This window comes from Chinchilla lanigera, unplaced genomic scaffold (genome assembly GCF_000276665.1).
Source record: "Chinchilla lanigera isolate Chin_1 unplaced genomic scaffold, ChiLan1.0 scaffold00091, whole genome shotgun sequence".
In the NCBI taxonomy this organism is placed as follows: domain Eukaryota; kingdom Metazoa; phylum Chordata; class Mammalia; order Rodentia; family Chinchillidae; genus Chinchilla; species Chinchilla lanigera.
In genome coordinates this window covers 4560270-4566269 of record NW_004955492.1, presented here as the reverse complement: position 1 = coordinate 4566269, position 6000 = coordinate 4560270, and the positions used below count along the sequence as shown (strand labels likewise).

At 39.3% G+C, this 6000-nt stretch overlaps 1 protein-coding gene across 4 annotated transcripts in view; it reads left to right on the top strand.

The window, feature by feature from the left end:
• Positions 1 to 6000, top strand: part of Tbce (tubulin folding cofactor E) — a 70422-nt gene that overhangs the window by 6857 nt on the left and 57565 nt on the right. The window contains exon 1 of one of the 4 annotated variants that reach the window (XM_013504677.1): positions 132 to 152. The exons of the other annotated variants lie outside the window; for them this stretch is intronic. The gene's annotated coding sequence lies outside the window, so the exon portion shown is untranslated. Of the gene's footprint in view, positions 1 to 131; positions 153 to 6000 lie in introns of those variants that run through there. 4 annotated transcript variants of the gene reach the window in all.

Sequence of the window (6000 nt, the reverse complement as noted above, 5' to 3'; positions counted from 1 at the left end):
TCTCTCTCTCTCTCTCTCTCTCCCTCTCTCTCTCTCTCTCTCTCTTTCTTTTTTCCTCCCTCCCTTCCTTCTTTCCTTCCTTCCATCCTTTCTTCCTTCTTTTCTTTCTTTTTTCAGGGAAGGGGATTGAACCCAGGGCCCAGACATACTAGGTGAGTACTCTGCCACTGAACTGTATCACATTTTGTTTTTAGAACGTTGAGAAAGGTCCTTGCTAACTTGCCCAGGCTGGGCTGGGACTTGCTGTCCTACCTCAGCCTTCCACAGTGTGGGATTATAGGCATGTACCGCCATGCTCAGTCAGGAGAGGAAAATCTCCACCCACCAGGCTGGTAATGTTGGCATCATACTAAATAGATAGAAATTCTACCTAAATACTTCTGTATTAGGTGTTTTTTCATTTGTAGGAAAAACAAACTCACCAGGGATGTAGCTCAGCGGCACAGCGCCTACCTAGCAAGCAAGAGGTCATGAGTTCAATTCCTGGTACCAAAAAAAAAAAAAAAGAAAAACAAACTCAACTCAGATTGGTATAAATAAAATGAGAAATTTGCCAGGTGTGGTGACCCCTGCCTGTAATCCCAGCATTCAGGAGGCTGAAGCAGGAGGATTGCCATGAGTTTGAGGCCAGCCTGAACTACACAGCAAGACCCTGGCTAAAAACAAAAACAGAAACAAAACATCCGAGAAATTTATGTTTCTTGTAACTGGAATAAAGACATTAGGCATAGTTGGATCAACTCTGCATTCTTCTGTTTGTCTTTATTTTCAGACATTTTCTTAAATAGTGGACAAGGTGCCCTACACACCTTAAACCTAACTTAATTTTTTTTTTTGTCCTTTTCTTTTGAGACAGGGTCTCCCTGTGCAGTTCAGGCTGGCCTTGAGCTGACTTTGTAGCCCAGGCTAGTCTCGAACTTGCAATGATCCTCCTGTCTCAGCCTCCCCAGTGCTGGGATTATAGGTGTGTGCCACCATGCCCAGCTGTTAAGTGTTTTGTTTCAAAGATTTGGGAAAGAGAGAGATCTTCTCTGAAGAGTCTGTGTTGTTTCCTAAAAGATCAGCTCTGTTTGGCGTAGAGTCTTTTAGTAGTTGCTTTTTGGGGATAGGGTCTTAACATACGGCTCCATACCTGTGTATAAGGAAGTAGAGATGAGGAGTCATCTACCAGATGAGCCATTCTGGGCCTTGTGTCTGCTTCCATGGGATAGTGACATGGAAGCAGGGAGGGAGTATGTACTTATTCAAAGGGAAAAATACTGGGCAGAAAATAATTGAGAACGATTTTTAGCAGTTTAGATGGAACTTCTGCTTTGTTCAGTATGTCTTTTCTATTTTTGAGAGTTGACTACTTTGAGTCTGTGAGTGTACCTCAGTGGTAGGGTGCTTGCCTAGCATGTGTGAGTTCGTGGGTTCCCAATGTGCTGGAATTATGGGCATATACTACTATGCCAAGCTTTAGTCCTTTACTTTTATTTATTTATTTATTTATTTATTTATTTATTTTGACTTTTTGAGACAGGGTCTTGCTATGCAGTTCAGGCTGGCATTGAGTTCACTTTGTAGCCCAGGCTGGCCTTGAACTCGCAATGATCCTCCTGCCTCAGCCTCCTGAGTGCTGGGATTACAGGCATTCTCCACCACACCTGGAGTAGTCCTTTACTTTTAAACTTAACCTCCCACAAAGTCTCAGAACATGAACAAAATGTAGACAAGTTTTTTTACTAGAATGCAGCGCATATGGCCTCTAGGTTAAATTCTAACAGAGGCTGTATTCCCATCTGAAACCTGGTGAGCATGGTCTTTACTGTCCATGTTCCTGTCAGCATTCTGGGTTTCTGAGCACGGACGAAAATTACCTGTGAAGTTTTACTTATAACATTGTAGGGCTTCTCTAGACTTTATCTGCAACTTTTTGCAGGCTCCTCCCACAAAGTAGTTCCAAAGCCTTTGAACCACATGGTCAAGTATAGTTACTCAATGATCACATTCTCGGCACCAGTTTTCTGTATCTGTTCCTCAGCTTGTCATTGTTGGGACAAGATCTCTGACAAAGAAAACTGAAAGGAAGAAATCATTTATTTGTCTTACAGTTCTAGAGTTTCAGTCCATGGTCAGCAGAAACATTGTGGTGATAGGGCATGGTAGAGGAAAGCTGCTTAACTCATGGTAGCGAGAAGCAAAACGTAGGGGAAGAGCCAGAGAAAAAGGGACCATAGACCAGATATAGTCCCCAAGGTCTCACCCCCATGACCCACCAACACCCCCCCCAGAAGTACTGTATGCTTTACTGATCTACTTGTTACTCAAGCCAATCAAATTGACAGTCAAGATTAACCATCAAGGGCTGGGGATATAGCTCAGTGGCAGAAGCGCCTGCCTGGCAAGCACAAGGTCCTGAGTTTGATCCCCACTACCCGGAAAAAACAATCACAATTTCCTCCTATCTTTCCTTCCTAATATACATTTATGTTGAAATCCTGGCTCATTTGCTTCTTGCTTCCTAGGCAGTGAGGAAATTAGTTACCAAAGGAATTGAGTGAAATGTTTGAGAAGAATTGGTTCTGAAATTTAATACAGGGAAAAATTACTTGTGAAATTATTGGAATTATATACTTTAGGAAAGAAAAAAATGTAATAGGACTGGGGAAGTAGCTCAGTGATTGCTTGCTTAGCATTCACAAGACCCTGGGCTTGATTCTTAGAATCCAGGGCCTCACACATCCAAAAAAAGGAGTTAACCTCCACAGCCTCTCCTATAGATATTTTTGCATAAGTGTAGAAAGATAAACATGCTGTGAGTTTAATCCTTTCAGTATTGCTTGTAATATCAAAAACTTAATAGTAATCTAAGTCTATTAGTTTGAAAACTGGTTAAATAAATTATAGTGTATCTACACAAATTCCATGCAGATGTGCCAGTCATGTGCAACATCTGTGTTCCCTGTACTCTGGAAATTGAGGCAGGAGGGTCCCAAGTTTGAGTCCAGCCTGGGCAGCTTAATGACTTAGCTAGACCCTATCTCAAAGTAAATAATGAGGGGCTGGGATGTAGCTTAGTGTGCAGGCCCTGGGTTCAATCCTTAGTTCTGAAAAGAAAAACAATTATACATGCAACCAATTTTAAAACGACATAGCTGTACATAATTTTTTTTGATTTGTTTTTTGAGGCTGGGTCTCACACTGGGCTACATAGTTCAACTTGAACTATGTAGTGAGACTGTGTCTCAAAAAACCAAAACATTAGAGAAGAATGGATAATATTAACTTGAAAGTTCTTGATGGGAATTTATAAAACTTAGAAATAAGTAAACTTTCTTCTGATGGAAGTGTCAGTAATTGTTATGTTGGTGGTACTGGGATCACTTACACTAATGCACTGCTGCTGGACTACACTCCCAGCCAAACTTTTTATTGATTGATTGATTGATTGATGAACAATTAAGCGTAGTAAACCCAGGCGGATCTCAAACTCATGATGATCCTCCTGGTGCTGGGATTACACACTTGCATCACCATACCCAGCCATTTATTTACTTTAAATAATTGTCTGTAGAATTTTTTTTTGAAGCAGGTATTTCAAAGGACACTGAAGATTTCAAAATCAAGTGCTTTTTTAGCTTTTTTTTCTGTCACATAGTAAACAATGAAAACAGCGGTAAAATGATTAAATTTTGGTATCATGCTTAAACATTGAAGTGATTAATATGATTCTGTGGCTGTATACAAGTAAAAGTATTTACAGAAAAATGCTTCATAACAGAAGTAGAACATATGATATATCTCAATTGTAATAAAGTTCTGTTTACATGTTAATGAAAATTTAAAATCACTTAAAGCTAGTGAAAACCATTTCTTAGGTTAATGTAATTATAGTAAAATTTAAACATGTAAATCTTATCAAAAAATGGTAGCTATTCAGAAATGTCTTGGGAGTTTATTTTATTGCAACCTTAATAATAAGCAATTGTCATGCTCACTTTGGCAGTACATATACTACTATTAATAAGCAACTGTCATGCCCAATTCAGCAGCACAGAACTACTAATAATGGGCAACTGTCTCTCCCATGAAAAGGGGGAAACGTGGATATGCTATTCATTTACACTGTGGATGAGTAGTATTCAGACCATTGTAGCCTGGACAGGTTAGGTCACATTTGGAACATAGTTTTCAGTTCTAGGTTTTCTTTGTTGTTGTTATTTTATTTTTGTCTTTTTGAGATAGAGTTTCACAGTTCAGGCCGACTTTGAACTTACTTTGTAGCCCAGGCTGGCCTCGAGCTCACAGCAGTCCTCCTGCCTCAGCCTCTTGAGTGCTGAGATTACAGGCATGTGCCAGCTGGGCTCTAGGTTTTGTATTTAAGAACAGAATTGGTAAATGAATTATAGAAGAGAATTTAGAATTCCTAAGAGAATGGTTTAGTGACCTGGGAATTTTACCCTGGTAGAAAGGTTAGTGGAGAAAAGAAACAAGAAAAGAGAAAAGCAGAACTGGTAACAAAATAGTGGCCTTCCCTGTGTCAGCTGGGAAATGGAAATACATTGGTTTTCCATAGCTGCTGAGGGCAGTATTGAGAACACTGGGTGAAGATAGAAATATAAATTCTACCTCTTTCTAAAGAAAAACGATTTAACAAGTAGAGTCACTCCACATTAAATGGGCTGTCTTTTATTATTATTATTATTATTATTATTATTTGTTTTTCTTCTGGTACCAGGAATTGAACTCACAACCTTGCACTTGCCAGGCAGGCGCTTTGCTGCTGAGCTAAATCCCCAGCCCCCATGTTGGTCTTACTATTTTTTGTTTGTTTGTTTTTTGTTTTTCTTCATAAATGGGCTGTCTTTATTAGTTACCAAGCATGTTTATTAAAAATGGACCAAGGTTTAGGCAGTACCAGATATGCCATCATGGAAGAGTGAAATGCAGGCCAGGCAATTACAGAAACTCCAAGTAAGGAAGCAGCTGACCTCAGGACAGTCTGGACACTAAATTGGGATGGCTGAGTAGAGTGAGGGTGATCAAGTGTTGTTAGCAATGGGCCATAGAGTTGTGAGTATCTGGGGTGATGGTAACTGGTATCAGCTAGGTCATACAACAGGAAATAGACCCATTGAATAGCCAGAAAAGGAGGATAAATGTGGGTCATCGAGACAGATGCAGGTTTGAGATTTTTACTAAAGATATCCATATTAAGAAACAAATTATTTGAACAGTAAGGAGACTAGTCAGGATCATCAAAAATACTGACTTAATGTACAGTCAATTAGTAACTGACATTATACATATTTTTTTCTTTCTTTTTTTTGAGACAAGGTCTTGCTATGTAGTTCAGTCTGGCATTGAACTCACTATGTAGTCCAGGCTGGCGTCAAACTCACCACAATCCTCACTCAGCCTCCCCAATACTGGGATCACAGGCATGCACCACCACACCTGGACAGGTAGCCTGCCTGCCTCCCTCCCTCCCTTCCTTCCTTCCTTCCCTTTTTAAAAATTTTATTTATTTTTTAAAAATTTTTTGACACGGTCTCACTAAGTTGCCCATGCTGGCCTTAAACTTGTGATCCTCCTGCCTCAGCCTCTCAAGTAGCCAAGATTATAGATATATGTCACTACTCCTAGCAACCCAACAATTATTCTTTTAATATCATTAAATATCCAGTCACTGTTCAAATTTTTAATTTTTTCTTTTTTCTATTTTAAGAATTATTTGCAGTTTTTTAAAAAAATAAGACCCAGTGCTCACTTCAGCAGCACATGTACTGAAATTGGAACAATACAGAGAAAATTAGCATGGCCCTTGCACAAGGATGGCACACAAATGCATGAAGCATACCATATTTTTAAAAAATTAAAATCCAAATAAGCCTGTACAGTACAGTTGGTTGACACCACTCCTAAATGTATTTAATCTCGATTTTCCCTCCATCTCTTTCTTTTCTTGTCCTTACATTTCATTTGTTGAAGAAACCTGACTTGTTTGTCCCATGTTTT